This window comes from Tachypleus tridentatus, chromosome 12, assembly GCF_004210375.1.
Source record: "Tachypleus tridentatus isolate NWPU-2018 chromosome 12, ASM421037v1, whole genome shotgun sequence".
NCBI lineage: Eukaryota > Metazoa > Arthropoda > Merostomata > Xiphosura > Limulidae > Tachypleus > Tachypleus tridentatus.
This window is the reverse complement of record NC_134836.1, coordinates 55,014,624-55,031,578: the sequence shown is the minus strand read 5'-3', so window position 1 is coordinate 55,031,578 and position 16,955 is coordinate 55,014,624. Positions and strand designations below refer to the sequence as shown.

The 16,955-nt window shown below is 36.2% G+C and overlaps 1 protein-coding gene and 1 long non-coding RNA gene across 2 annotated transcripts in view; one reads left to right on the top strand and one right to left on the bottom strand.

The window, feature by feature from the left end:
* LOC143233359 (uncharacterized) overlaps positions 1 to 16,955 on the top strand; it is a 128,255-nt gene that overhangs the window by 18,611 nt on the left and 92,689 nt on the right. The window lies entirely within an intron of this gene.
* LOC143233360 (uncharacterized) overlaps positions 10,422 to 16,955 on the bottom strand; it is an 86,927-nt gene continuing 80,393 nt past the window's right edge. Inside the window, exon 3 of the long non-coding RNA XR_013018109.1 lies at positions 10,422 to 10,717. This is a non-coding gene — a long non-coding RNA (uncharacterized LOC143233360). The remainder of the gene's footprint in view (positions 10,718 to 16,955) is intronic.

Below are 16,955 nucleotides of genomic sequence, written 5' to 3'. Positions count from 1 at the left end.
AATAAGACATTCCTGTCAGAAGTTCGAAATGCCCAGACTAATATCACCGAATGTACGTCATCCTACCCAACAGATAATAAGACATTCCTGTCAGAAGTTCGAAATGCCCAGACTAATATCACCGAATGTACGTCATCCTACCCAACAGATAATAAGACATTCCTGTCAGAAGTTCGCAATGCCCAGACTAATATCACCGAATGTACGTCATCCTACCCAACAGATAATAAGGCATTCCTGTTAGAAGCTGGTCATTTATGCCCACACGAGGTGCGAGAATACTAAAAAGAAAAAGTCCCTCACTGGTACAGCGGTAAGTCTACAGATTTACAACGCTAAAATCAGGGGTTTGATTCACCTCGGTGGACTCAGCAGATAGCTCGATGTGGCTTTGCGAAAAGAAACCACACAAACACACACACACCAAAACAAACTCATCCAATATCGATAGTATTTGAGTAGCATTTTGAACATAGTTACTGATTGTTTGTCAACTTTCTATTAACTTTGTTAGGATGTTTACCTCTCTACGTTTATGGCGACTACTGTTGTGTGAAGAGATTTTAATGTTTATTATATTTGAAAGGTTTAATTTGTAATTGTGTGCGACTTTATAATTAACATTTCGAGTGTATATTAATGAAAGTTTTAAAAGACATATCGTTGACGTTTACCTTGAATGACTCACAGGATAGACCCAAAACTCCTTCGGTGGGATAGCTGTAGGTCTACAAACTTACAACGCTAATATTCGGTGTTATACTTCCTGCGGTGGACACAGTATGGTTTTGCTCTAAACCTCAAGCAAACCATAACACTAATAATTAGTTTATTGTGCTCTATATTTCTCAATTACGTGTGGGATAGCTAATGTGAGACTTATGATTTACATGTAATCTTAGAATGAAAAGGGTTCTATTTTGTTTGCTAATTGGTAGAGACTGGGTTTAATCTAGAAATTAAACTGAAAACTTCCCCGTGGTAAGCATGAGGGTACATAACGCTAATATCCCATGTTGGGTTCCCGCAACGGATACAGCATAGATAGTTGTGTGGACTTGCATTTAACAGCAAAACAAGAGCTACGAAACTAGTGCATTAAACAGAATATAAAGAAATGTTTCAATTAAAGTGCGTTTTAATGTTTCTTCTTTTTTTACTGAATTAATTAAATTTTGTTAACTTTCTCACTACGTTGGTTTTTATGAGCCTTTTGTGATATTTTTGTTTAGTGTTTTGACTTTCGCGCAAAGCTACACGGGGCTATCTGCGCTAACCGTCCCTAATTTAGCAGCATAAGACTAGAGGGAAGGCAGCTAGTCATTATTACCCACCGCCAACTCTACGGCTGCTCTTTACCAACGAATAGTGGGATTGGCCATCACTTTATAACGCCCCCACGGCTGAAAAGTTGAGCATTGGTGTAACGGGGATTCGAACCCGCGACTTTCGGATTACGAGTCGAGTGATTCAACCACCTGGCCATGCCGGGCCTTTGTTTAGTGAGAAAAATAATTCACTCGAGAAAACCTTATTTCAGTCATAAATTCGAGTAATCCCAGGCTATAGTTTTAATTTTATCACTGTTAGTTTTAAACTTTTAATTAAATTAATAAATTTGTAATTATATTTTATATATAACATTTATTTCGCAAATACTCATTTTCTAATTCTAGTTTTATTAAGCTGATACTTTGTATAATGTCGACAATGATATTTTGGTACGTTTTCTTGGGGGGGGGGGTTAGTTTTAACTAGTTGTTACTAATCAGATGGGTAAAAATACATTCATACAAGCTCCTTTGCCCGGCATGACCAGGTGACTTAAGGCGTTCGACTCGTAATCTGAGGGTCGCGGGATCGAATCCCGGTCGCGCCAAACATGCTCGCCCTTTCAGCCGTGGGGGCGTTATAAGGTGACGATCAATCCCATTATTAGTTGGTAAAAGAGTAGCCCAAGAGTTGGTGGTGGGTGGTGATGACTAGCTGCCTTCCCTCTCGTCTTACACTGTTAAATTAGGGACGGCTAGCGCAGATAGTCCTCGAGTAGCTTTGTGCGAAATTAAAAAACAAACAAACAAACAAGCTCCTTATCTTAAAAAAACTCATACTTTAAAACATCAAGTTATTAATAGCTTTACGATCATTATAGTATGGCGCCAATAAACAACATCTGTTATAACGTACATTATAAATATTAAAATCATTTTTTAACCTTTATTTTCACTGAGAAAAACACGTACCTAAAATACGAAAGAAAGTCAAAAAGAAAAACGTAAGAAGATCGAAACGTTGTTCTCTGATATATTTTGGTAAAAGTGTTAATACCCATACCAGCCGTCCTGAGATACACAGAGAAAAAACATTCGTGAATGAGACGAAATTTGATGTTAAAACATCTCAAGTTAATAGAATATATTATTAACTTACTGTATATCATTACTAGCAACACCAAATCGAAATGCAGTTGTTTTACGAAGGAAACAAAATAAGACAGAACAACAACAAACACGTTACTCAGGCTAAGATAAATATGTTTAATATACAGAGATATAGCGAAGCCTTACCGAAATACAATATTTACAATGACAGTGTTCCATAATATGTTTGAAGCCTTAAGATGGTTTCCTGAAACCGTATTTCTAAAACATGGTGACGGATATTTTGTATTGAAATGGCCCTAAATCTAAATCTTTCTCAGCTTAAACAATTATTACAGATTTGACATGTTTAAACAGTTTATTATATATTATTGAACTCTTAGAAATATTGCTATAAGTAATCTTTTGACACTTTATTATACATTCGAAATAACAGTTCTGATATTGTAACCTGCAAAACATAAGATGTAAAGACGGATCGAATGTGTAATAAAGACAACTTTGTTATAGGTTTTACATAGTAACAAATATACAACGTTTCGTTCATCATTAGGCACCTTATCGAAACGTTGTACATTTGTTACAACATTAAATTTGAAATAAAATTGTCTTCATTATGTGATCAAACAGTCTCGGCACTTTATCGTTTGAAAGTGGATTCATAGTCATCAAATTACAGTAAAATAGGTCGTGGGTGCAAAACTGCATACTGACAAGTCGACGTCAGTTAAAATTGTGGAAGGTTTCAAAAGGCATTTTAATAGCTTAGTGTTAGGGGTAACTGCTTTAACAAGGTATTAAATTAAACATTTTTCTAACTGGTGTTAAACAGATCTTAAAATGACATATGTCACATAACTAAGATTTTATTTCAATCATAAAACATTTTGTTTATCAATACATTCATTTTCTCAGTGATTCTTAACTACTCTATCGACAATTTTATCCTAGTCATTAATGTTTGTGTTTATAAGCTTCATTTACGAATTTTAATAACAGTTCATTTTAAAATATGTTATCACACACACTTCTATGTACTTAATTTATCTATTTCTTTAAACACTGCTTTCGTCCTTGAAATATTTTGTAACGTTTGTCTGTTTCTTTCGAATTTCGCGCAAAGCCAAACGAGAACTATCTGCGTTAGTCGTCACTAATTCTGCAGGGTAAAACTAGAGGGAAAGCACCTAGTCATCAACACCCTTCTCCAACACTTTAGCTATTCTTTTGCCAACGAATAGCGAGGTTGACTGTTGCATTATGATGCCTCCACGGCTGAAAGCGCGAGCAACTTTAGCGTGACGGGGATTCGAACTCGCGACCTTCGGCTTAGGAGTCAAGCGCCCTAACCACCTGGCTATGCCGGACCTGTTTGTAACATCTTCCCTGTTATATGATATTAGAAAATATTATTTCAATTTTCAAACAATAGTTTGTCTGCGAATGGTACTGAAACAGTAAATACAAATGTTACACTAAACATTCTAGTGCAATGACTTTCATTCAGGGGAAGGACACGGGACTCATTGCGTTCTTGTTGTTTATGAGCACAAAAATTACACAAACGGGCCATCTATTCTATACCAACTGCGGATATCGAAACACGAGATTTAGAGACATAGAAAATGATAGGTAAAAAACTGGAAATCAGGACTGGTTTCTACAGGATATCCTGTTGTATGTTCTCATGGAAACGTTGTAAACATTAAAGGCGGAAAATTCGGTTTCCTGAATTCTAAACAATGTTTGGATATTAGATTAAAATGTATTACATCAGTCTCTCTAAAAACCAGAAATCACTCTATAATTTTTTAACAGACTAAAAATATAACAGGAAACTGTGTATAGATTCAATAGTGATGTCACTTTCGATGTCTTTTTATACCAATAATCTCTTAGTTTTGACGTATTACAAACATTTTTTATAGTTATCACCTGTGTAACTTTATATTTAAAATGAATAGTGAATTATATGTTTATTATGTATCTCAAGACAGCTGGTATAGGTATTAAAACTTTATTAAAATAAAGTAGAAAACAACGTTTCGACCTTCTTAGGTCATCTTCAGGTTAATTCTCTACTTTATTTTAATAAAAGTTTTAACACCTATACTAGCGTCTTCATCACGCGTTTTCATCATGTTTATAAAATGAATTAAAACCAGAATGGCACCAAACTTGCTCGCCCTTTTAACCGTGGGGGCGTTATAATGTGACGGTCAATCCCACTATTCGTTGGTAAAAGAGTAGCCCAAGAGTTGGCGGTGGGTGGTGATAACTAGCTGCCTTCCCTCTAGTTTTACACTGCTAAATTAGCGACGGCTAGCGCAGATAGCCTTCGGGTAGCTTTGCGTGAAATTAAAAAAACCCACAAAAAACCCGGAATGCAACTATTATTCCAAAACTGATGACACTAGTTCTTTCTCCAGACGCGACCTACCTTTAACATTATGGATCGGAAAGTTTACCTTCTAAATGCTCTTGCGTTATCGAGTTTCCTGAGTTGTATTAAATGATACAAGACGTATCAAGCGTAACGCAGTTAATGTTGAAATAAAATGTTAATTTTTCTCTACCAGAAAGATAAACCGACAGTCTGGCGTGAAAAAGAGACAGTTAACATTTAGAGTTTAGATAACTGAACAACTACAAGTTTCGTTTTCGTGTTTACCAGTATTTCAAAGAGTTATTCTTTAGGGTTGATATTAGACATGTCTTCTTATCTTTTTCTCTACATGTACGTGTAGTCGAGGTCTATTTTAAAACAATTCTAACCACGTACGTTAGTATCTGCTTTCTTTCTTACGTTAGTTAGGTCTCCTATAACGATATTAACTCTTTGTGTAAAAACTAAGAAAGGTTTAATGCGGATATAAACGAAAATTTGTGTTAATGAATTTTGATCCTCACATTTGATATTCTGTCACTTGATATAGAATTTCCTTTATCTTGGTATATAACACATTATTTTATTAGATTAACCTGAAAGTTCAGCGATACCTTAACGATATAAAACGAACACACGTTTACTGTCACCAAGCCACACACACACACACACATATTACCGGTTCAGTGGTATGGATTTGTATCGACCAACCAGTCAGGCAGCAACTGACATCACTGTTCTTAACGCAACACAAACAATCGACTCAAGGTCCAAAAGTTCAACCAGAACTGAAGCAAAAGAGATACTTTTTTTTTTTGGTAACCACGCACAAGCTTCTAATTAGTCACACGAAACACAAAATATTACCGAGAAACAAGTAACTATTATTACGCAGGCGTTAAACGTATATATTCGCCCAACATTTATTTTAGAAACTTTAAAACCGCTGTAGTTTACAGCTGCAATTGTAGTGTTTTCCTTTTAAATTAATAATTAAGAGAAATCCTGCTCAGTGTAAGTACAGTTCCCGATGTTTTACAATATTACGTTTCAGAACCTAGATATATATATATATATATATATATATTATTCTATTTATAGGTCTGAAGGGTTACAAGTCGCAGCTACAGCAAGTGAACAAATCGTGCCATACTCCAGTAACTTTTACAACAAAACACTAAAAAACAATATCTTTTAGCTTTTCTTTCAATAATACTCTAACACTCAGTTCCATTACTCTACATTAACAAACTGTACAATGTTCTTTCAGACTCTCCCCACTACGTTGTAATATATACTACAGATAAGTGATTCTAGTCCTGAGTGTTTCTCTTTACAGATTCGATATTGACAATCAGGCAAGCAAATCGATAAAATTTATTACTGTTGTTTGTTTCACTATGAGACGAGTACAAAATACACATGAGTTATAGACCGCTGTTGTTTTCTCGTCATGAGACTGGTGTAAATACACACGAGTTACATTGAGTTGTTATTTTTTCGTTATGAGACTGGTGTAAAATACACACGAATTACATAGAATTGTTATTTTTTCGTTATAAGACTGGTGCAAAATATACCTAAGTTACATAGACTTGTTTTTTCGATATGAGACTGGTGTAAAATACAAATAAGTTACAGAGAGTTCTTTTTTTTTTTAATTCTGAAACTGGTGTAAATATATACGACTTACACAGAGCTCAGAAGGGCTTTTGAAAGTGTAATATTTTTTCCCTAACTTATATTCTGTATTAAAAATAGAAAAGTATTGACTGTGTAGTGTCACGGTCGTTCTAAAACAGCTCAGCTACCACGCTTGTAGCCAAGACATGAACACGTTTCGCTCAGTGTCTCTTTTGCAATAGGTATTTCCATGGACGACTCTCCTTTTAAATAAGTAATGAAGATTGATTCTGATCTTCTCTAAACAACGCAGAATAATTGCATGTATCATAAGTTCTGCTATGTACACAAAGGGCCATAGAGAAAAATAAACAACAATATATATGCATAATAATTTAACTGTATAGTATATTTTATTTTTGTTTTAAGCGCAAAGCACTACAATGAGTCAATTGCAGTTTGTCTCCCCCAGGTATCGAACCCATAATTTTACTGTTATTGCCTACTAGAACTTATATACTTAATTATTTAGAAAGATGGCGTCGTTGTTACTGTTTTGATTCACCAGTGATAAATAGTCTGATGTAAAAGGTCAAAACACATGAGCTTTTAGTTATGAAAACTGAAGCTACTGCACATTAAACGTTTTGTATATTTTAATCTCAAGTGCATTTGACAAAATGTTCCTGTGCTATCTGAAATTTCAGAGAGGTTTGGCTAAAATAAACTGCTCAAAAAATTAAAGGAACAAGTACGTTTTCTTATATAATTTATCTCAGTGTTTCAAATGTGATAATATTTTTATTTTGTTAGGTAATCTGCTTCATTTCAGTTTCGTCTGTATCCATTTTTTGATGCGTGATGAACGGTAAAATATGGAGAAAGAATTTTTTTTTTAATGACCAATATCACCAAAACTGATATCCCACATGAAACAATACTTTAAACAGTTTACATGCGTTTATTCAAGAAATGTTTGAAACATTCAGTATCTAGTGTGTGACCTCCACGGGCTGTGACACACTCCTGACACCGATTTCGCACACTTCAAATCAGTCTATCGGTGTTGTCTTGGGGTATAGCAGTCCACTCGTCTACCAGGGCTTGTTGGAGTTCCTGTACATTCTGAGGAGGGTGCTGGCGTTCACTAACACGTCTCGACAACATACCCCAACAATGTTCAATCGGATTTAGATTTGGAGATCTGGCGGGACACTCAAAAGTCTCTATTCCTTCTTCGTCAAGGAAGTCCATACACAGTCTGGCGACGTGGACTCACGCGTTAACCAACATGAGAATGAACCCATCGCCTACAGCACCGGCAAAAGACTTCACAATGGGTTTCAGAATTTCATCTCTATATTGTCGTGCGTTTGGAGCATCCCTGTCGAATATGAGTAAGTCCGTGCGGCCACCTAAGCATATGCCTCCCCAAACCATAACAGAACCTCCTCCATAAGCGTCGACTTGCACAACGTTACAGGCGGAAAATCGCTCTCCTCGGCGTCTCCTCATTCTCGCACATCCATCAATACTAGACACAGTGAACCTGCTCTCGTCTGTCCACAGCACGGTGACCCACTGACGAAGTTCCCAGTCCAGGTTCTGAAGAGCGAACTACAACATGGCTGCACGGTTTTCCGCTGTCAGAATAACGCCTCTTGCAGGCCGTCTGGCTCTAAGGCGTCCTTCGTGCAGACGATTGCGAACTGTTTGGGACGACACACGGGTCCCTGTGGAATGCTGAAGGTCATTTCGCAGTGACCAAGCCGTAGCTAACCTGTACCGTCACGATGTAGCGGTTCTCTCTGGCTGTTGTGCAGCAATGACTGCATTGACCTCGTCTCCTGCCATAAGAGGTCGTCTCCTGGTAGCGTCGCCAAAGTCGGCTGATGACCGTTGATGACACACCGACGCGCACTGCCACCATCTAGCATCTGGAAACGTCCTACACAATATAACGAACTGCCTTACACAACAAGAAATAAGAATTGGTATACATTAATATGTTAGTATTGTGACATGGCATAAGCCAGACATAGGATTTTCCGTGTATTAGTATGCGAATATTAATATAGTATGTATACCTGGGCCTGAGCTATCATTGTATACTATTTGTAAAGTCCGTTCTCATTCAAAGTAATTAACCTGATTATTGGATAAATAAACATGATTGTTTACACAGCTGAAGGGTTCTCTTCTGCACAAACAATAACTAAGGATAACAAAAACCAATAAACCTGTGTACTTAACAGTCCGGTGATATCCAGAAGGTGGATTTAATTCGTGATTAAACTGCGTATCGTATGTGAAGAGTATAGAATGTGTGAAACAGGACAAAGATATAATTTGTTTAAAATAATTTTGCACTTAAAAAGAAAACGTTATAGGTTATCTTAAACATAGCACATTCACAAACACAACTTAGAGGAGTATCTGCCCCATTATAAACAGTATATATATTTATGTGTTCTAGCTGTTCAAATAAATATATATTATTAGGCAGTTAACGACTAAAGTAAGAGTTCTTTAACGTATGTCTATTTACAGAACAAAGCGATAGAGAAATGTCCAGTTACCATTAACTCTAGCTTTTCAAGATTACTAGCAAAAGAAAAGTGAGATTCAATTAAGATTAGTGGATAGTATTGTGTACATTATGATTAAAAGGTAGTAGATAGGCAAATCTAAAAGTCACGTGATTGCCGTAGCCAATATAAAGTCGCCGCAATACAGAATGCATAAGAACAAACTCCAACATTTCTGTTTTTAGTTTTACAGGTAGTATGACACAACTAAAAATTCATCCCTTTCAGAAATCGTGTGTGCTTTCCTACCCAAAAGTCACACCATATACAAGTGTTAAGATGTGAAACTTAGAATTTCAGTAAAAGGAGAAACTTCCTGTACATAACAATTCCGAAAAACAAAGGAAAACATATAATTCAAGTCATCAGTCATAGATCTTATGCATTTATATACAATCGAACTATTGAAATGGATGCTGGGAAACCGACGTTCTTGTACATTAGATGGATTAGGGAAAGCAAGCAGGGAGAAGTGGTGTGCTTTGTACATCTCAACTTTACGACGAAGCTTTTCGTAACGAAATCAAACCTGCAGGGCAACAAGGATTGTAACTATGTGATAATGTTTTAAGATAATATTTGGTATAACGTACTCAATATTTCTAATCTGAAACCATCTTTAAATCATGAAACAGGGCATTATCTTTTTGTGATAAAAACTGAGGCTAAGTCAGCTGAACGTATAATCACTTACTTTGGTTTTCCATACGGAGAAACATTAAAGACTTTAAAGAAGAAATTGCTTTCACTTTATTTTTCTATTGTTTTTTTTAAAACATATTTTCCTTTTGTAAGACAATACTGTAATTAACTTTAAGAATTTCCTTTTTGTGGATGTAAGTTTGTTTGCAAAATCTGGAGCGAGAAACAGAAGTTTTGACATACTTATTTTTTTTCCTTCAGAAAAGCCCAGGACAGCCAGATGGTGAGGGCGCTCGACTCGCGGATTCAAATCTCCATCACGCCAAACACGCGCGCCCTTTCAGTCGTGAGGGCGTTATGTGACGATCAATTCCACTATTCGATGGTAAAAGAGTAGCCCCAGAGTTGGCAGTGGGTGGTGATGACTAGTTAGTCTTCTCTCTAGTCTTATACTGCTAAATTAGTGACGGCTAGCGCAGATAGCCCGCGTGTAGCTTTGCTCGAAATTTTAAACAAACCAAATCAAACCATATCCTTCAGGAAAATTAGAGTCGTTATCTGATGTGATTAGAAAAATCACGTACAAATGTACTAATCACAAAGATCCTAAATTGATCCTTTATCTTATTATGCGTAACTTAGCAAATCATTTTTCAAACATTTTTACAGTGATAAAAAACATTAAAAAACAAACAAACGAATGCAGTAAATAAATGTTTATATATTTTTAGTATAGAGTTACGTTATTAAACTTTATTATATTATTTATGTTACTTTGATACATAGAGACAAATATAGTTTGCAACACTTAGTGGTAATAAAATCTCAGCATTATCGCTGTAGAACAAATCCAACGATAAGTTATACGGATTGACTTAAATGTTGAGCTTCACTTCCATATGGTCCAGTTATCAAACACTCTGCAACAAAATGCTCATATGTGACCATTAGTGAATTGTTCCGCTAGGTGGCTATATACTCACCGACACGCCCTCTACTGATATAAAGCACAGGAAGTTTCCTAATAGCTTTGTTCATCCAACTGTTTCGTAAGCTCACTTTGAGCGTCTCAATCTGGTGAATGAACCTTCTGAAATCTAAAGAAACGAAAAAATTTCGTTCATGTCTCGAGGAAAAAAAAATGTCAACAGCATAAGTAATGGAATGTAAGACTTGGAAAACAGAGATAAAGCGAAATGTTTGAGAAATCTTAACGTTAACTCAGAAAATAGAAAGACAGAAATCTAGACCGTTTTAAAATAAATTAATTTATTTTGTTAAAAAAAACAAACATGTGCAACGACATGAAGCAATACGTTGCGCTTTACTACTGCTTCTGTAAGTTGGAACTAGTAAAAACGTTCAATCAACGGCTACAACTTTTATTCGGGTGAAGACATTCATGCCGATGCGCATTCGATTTATTTCTCACTTATGAAGGTGACAAAACAAAGCACAACATAAACAAGTATTAAATAAAAATATTTATTTTGTCATCTAGGTGACTGAGTTTTGTTGTTATGTGCCATAAACAGTTGACCTTTTAAATAAGTTTTCCTTGGTAAATTCTATATGTTTTTATACTTGTTTGTTAAGTGTGTTTGGTTTTGTTTCACACATTCTATACCCTTTATACACGATACACAGTTTAACCACGAATTAAAGCCACCATCTGGATATCACCAGGCTGTTAAGTACACAGGTTTATTGGTTTTTGTTATTATTAGTTACTGTTTGTGCAGAGAAGAACTCTTCAGCTGTGTAAAGAATCATGTTTATTTATCCATTAATCAGGTTAATGACTTCGAATGAAACTGGATTTTACAAATAGTATACAATGATAGCTCAGGCCCTATGCCTGGTATACATACTATGTTAATATTCGCATACCAATACACAGCAAATACTATGTCTGGCTTATGCCATGCCCCAATACTAACATATTAATGTATACCAATTCCTATGTCTTGTTGTGTAAGGCAGTTCGTTATATTGTGTAGGACGTTTCTTCAACTGACATCATGATATTAGTGTGATATGTTCCAAGTTATATTGTGTGGGACATTTCTTCAACTGACATCGTGATATTAGTGTGATATGTTCCAAGTTATATTGTGTGGGACGTTTCTTCAACTGACATCGTGATATTAGTGTGATATGTTCCAAGTTATATTGGGAGCTCATCTTAGTTTTCAGTCCTAGAGTGTTATATCTGCAGATGAAAGTCTCTTTTGATAGAAATATTTTCCCGTTTTTCTAGTGGAAAAGAAAACGACGTTCAGGAGACTTTAACTTGTCACACTTATCACTCAGTGTTCAGACTAATAGTAATCGTTCCAGTTTCAACATACAATCAGTACTCTGATGAAGCTTATTAACACTAGTGTATTTTGTGTTATTTCATTAAGTATACGTAATTAGGGGAATGAAAATATGAAATTAAAACACTATGTAACACAAATTTTGTTCCTGGACAGTATGTGTTATTTCTTAATTGCTTATGTTGTAAAAGTACAGAAAATGTACATTATTCCCTTCAAACTTTGCTTTTGTGACCTGGATAATGAAATTTAGAAATTAACCTATTTTCCATGTAAAAACGGGCAAATTTACACATTTTCATTTACATGAGCTCTGATTAAAACAATATATGAATCAATATTTATATGTATTTACACTAAAGCTATGCAAAAACGAACAAAAATGTTTAGAAGTGAGTAGTTTTTCGAGATTTGAAACTGTAATGTAAATCACTTTCACGTATCAGCCCTCAAACAGTCTCCCATCATGTTCTCATTATACGCTCCTTGGTAGCGGTGTTCAAAGTCCAGGATATCTTCGTGGAAGCGCTTGCCTTGTTCCTCTGAGTATGTTCCCATGTTCTCCTTGAATTTATCAAGATGAGCGTCAAGGACATGGACTTTCAGGGACATCCTGCAGCCTATTTTGCTGTAGTTCTTCACCAGAGCCTCAACCAGTTTCATATAATTTTCGGCCTTGTGATTGCCCAAGAAACCCCGAACCACTGCAACAAAGCTGCCCCAAGCTTTATTTTTCCTTTTCTACTGAGCTTTTTGAGGAATTCTGTGAACTCCAGGATCTTCTTTATTTGTGGTCCAACAAAGACACCAGTTTTGACCTTTGTCTCAGACAGCTTAGGGAAAAGTCTCGTAAGTACTTGAAGGCTGCAGACTTTTTTACTAAGATCTGTGGTAAATTGTTTCATAAGACCCAATTTTATGTGCAATGGTGGGTACAACACCTTCTGGAAGTCCACTAGTGGCTCACACTTGACATTGTGCCTCCCCACAGAGAACTCGGTCCATTGTGGCCAGTGCTTTCTGTTGTAGTGCGCTGCAATGTCTCTGCTGTCCCAAAGGCAAAGATAACAGGGAAACTCGGTAAAGCTTCCTTGTAAACCCATCAGGAATGTCACCATTTTGAAGTCTCTGATAACCTCCCAGCCATATTCATCATACTTCAAGGCTTCTAGCAAGGTCTTGATGCTGTTGTATTCCTCTTTGAGGTGCATAGAATATCTTGATAAATTGCGTGTGGAGAATGTTTGCAGCTTCTTGATGCCATCTCTGATAAAATCAGATAGGTCTATGTATTCTCTTTGACAGCTACAACTAAACTGAAGTAGTGAGTGGTGAGCGCCTGTATATATAATACTACAGAAAGTTCTAGAATATTCTAAAAGGTTCTTAAAAATTCTCTTAAGTTCTGCAACATTCTAGAAAGTTCTTGAAAATTCTTGTAAGTTCGAGAAAATTCCCTATCAGCTATTCAGTGCTGAATCTACCTGGAATGTTTTGGAAAATGGGTAAATTTGAAAATTTCATTACCCAGCTCACAAAGGAACAAGAAAAAGTAAACATTTTGATACATAGTGTTATTGGTAGATAAGCCTAGTTTTGGAAGTTTAACTTTTAAAACAACATAGAAACACATTATTAAGAGTTGAGAGAGTATCAAACTTAACCACTTTATTTCATAACGTATTTTACTAATGATACAGCTCGGGAAGACTGAAACTTCCCATTTCGTTTCACTCGTTTCTTCATTCTCTTTGTTTTTTTGTACTTCGCGCAAAGCTACACGAGGGCTATCTGCGCTAGCCGTCCCTAATTTAGCAGTGTAAGACTAGGGGAAGAAAGACAGTCATCACCACCCACCGCCAACTCTTGGGCTACTACTTTTACCAACGAATAGTGGGATTGACCGTCACCTTATACCGGCCCCACGGCTGAAAGGAAGAGCATATTTGGTGCGATCAGGTTCGAACTCGCGACCCTCGGATTACTAGGCGAGTGCTCTGACTACCTGGACTTATTTATTGTTGCTTATAAACAGCAGTTTTGTTATCTTTTAAAAGAATATTTCAGAGTTACTATGTATTTAACTGTTTTACTTTCCTAAAACAAAAGATATGTATTCATGTAATTCGACACGACAATGGAGAAGATTCTCCATCTTTACTTTTTATACTTTCATGTTTACAGCAAGAAACATTTTTTAACTGAAACTTGGATCTTCTCCAAGTTTTACACGTTTGCATGTGTAGACTAAAATATTAATGCGAACGGAAAATTCAGTCTTTGCAATTCTAAAAGAAGGGTTGAGTTTCACAGTGCAACCCATTATGAAGGACAACAAGAGGTTCATCATATCATGAATACATTCGGATTCTGTCCAATAAGTTTATTGTGAAATATAAATTTGTGTCCAATATTAAATTGTGTGCTAGTTAATTGAAACCTGAATAAATGATTTATGATTCATTGAAATAATTATATAAGTTTTTTTTTAACAGGAATCGATTAAAATTTTCCTCACTCACCTTATATAATTATTATGTACATTTTTACTGTTTTCACGAACATTTCTTTCCTGTTGAGAAGCAGAATGCTAACTTTAGATTGTATTTGCATTATTATCACATTTCTTTGTCTGAGAAATCTTTGTTTTCTTTAATTAATGTTTTATCATTTTTCATTCTAGCAAAACTGTCCAATGTATATTTGCTGAAGCTAATGGTGAGCTGATTGGCCATAGTGATGGCATCTTAGTCAAAAGCACTGACCGTTAACTCTTGTTTGTTTTTTTAATTTCGCACAAAGCCACTCGAGAGCTATCTGCGCTAGCTGTCCCTCATTTAGCAGTGTAAGACTAGAGGGAAGGCAGCTAGTCATCACCACCCACCGCCAACTCTTGGACTACTCTTTTCCCAACGAATAGTGGGATTGACCGTCACATTATAACGCCCCAAGGCTTAAAAGGAGAGCATAATTCGAACTCGCGACCCTCGGATTACAAGTCGAACGCCTTAAACCACCTGACCATACCGGACCACCCGTTAACTGGTGATAGTTTCTTGTCGCCTTTATGAAGCTAGCGACTGGGCCTTTTCTTAACTCCAGCTTTGGTGTTTGGTAAGAATGGCAGCTGTAATGACGTTTCTATTAATAATACGAAGTAATGAGAAATCAATTGAGAAGACACTAAAATGCCGACACTAAACGTAGTATCTGTAATAATAAAAGTGCATATTGAGTAAAAATGATGCATATTTCTGAGTGTTTGTTTCTTCTCGGAATAAAAAAATACCATTTTAGTCATTTTATCCTTTGAGTTGTTGTTACCAGTGCTGTTTGTACCGGAGTCACTTCTCTGTACCGGAGTCACTTCTCCGCACAACCGAAAAGACAAATCTACATTTCCATAATTGGCTGAAGAGAAAAATTTTAACCTCGGTGAACAACTTTGTTATTTAGAATAGTGTGGTTCCGCTTTTTTGTCGTTAATTCTACATTACGTGTGAACGGAAATGAAATTTCATATGTACATATAACCACAAAGACGATACATTCTACTACACGGTCCTCTGTATCCTGTAGTTATGTTTACCCTACCTGGTACAACATTTCCCGTTTCTTGTACAACATTTCACGTTTCTTGTACAACATTTCCCGTTTCTTGTACAGAATTTCCCGTTTCTTCTACAACATTTCACGTTTCTTGTACAACATTTCTTGTCAAACCTATTTGATTAATTTTATTTCTTTGTTCTCGAATTTCGCGCAAAGCTACACGAGGGCTATCTGCGTTAGCCGTCCCTAATTTAGCAGTGTAAGACTATAAGGATGGCAACTAGTCATCACCACCCATCGCCAACTCTTGGGCTACTCTTTTACCGTTACTTTATAACGTCCCTACGGCTGAAAAGGCTAGCATGTTGGTGTGACGGAGATTCGAATCCGCGACCCTCAGATTACGATTCGATTGCCTTAACCACCTGACCATGCCGGGCCTGTTTGAGTAAAATAGAACTATTGCTTTCGGTTTTCCTTTCATCTTATCAGCTGTGCCACATATTTTCAACGTACAGGAAGGTGTACTCTATCAAGTGATCAAATGTACACACATTTATCTACACGTAGAGGTTTACGCTACTATATGTTTTTACGTTTAAACATGCCACCTATGTTTTGAGGTTAAATGAACAGCACGCAACAATTTCTATAACAATAGAAATGCATCACGAATTCCTATTTCAACGTGTTCGCAGAATTTCCCTGTACATAACGAGTGACCTTATTTGTTTGTGATTCTGCGTATGTGTATGATATCTGAATGAACGCGTACTCCCTTTGTTTTGACGATTCCTCTTCAACATTTCATCTTGAAGCTGTGTACATACTTTAAATCATCACACTACCAGAGGAAACATGAACGAATTTCACTCAAGAAAATGTGTGAGCGAAGATCCCGTTTACGAAGGTAGTTTTAATTGAAAAGCAACCAATATTTCTTTTATTTCTTTTGCAGGACTATTGATATCCGTAGTACAATTGATTCTCAGAGTTATCTCAGGAAATTATTCATGCCAAATAATATACAATAATTATGCCATAAATCATTAAAATGTAATCCGTTTCTCTCTAATATATGTATGACTGGTGACCGAAGCACTTCAGGCCATGGGTTAAACGACCTATGCCATCTCTGAGGAAGCTTAATGCTCAAACCATATATAAATTAAAGTATACACGAAAATGAACAAACTGTTATAAAATGACATTACAATTACAACAATTTACTTGATGGCTATCACTGAATGAAACACATACCTGTCTGTTTTAATTCGTGTCTTCCCCCCACAGTATGCATTGGTATTTCTGCGGACTTACAACGCCAGAATCCAGATTTCGATACCAGTAGTGGACAGAGCACATATAGCCCATTGTGTAGTTTTTGTGCTCAATTTCAAACAAACGTTTGTTAAGTAGATGCCTCGTGTTCAGGTATGCAATGTTTGCTGCAGGCATCTAT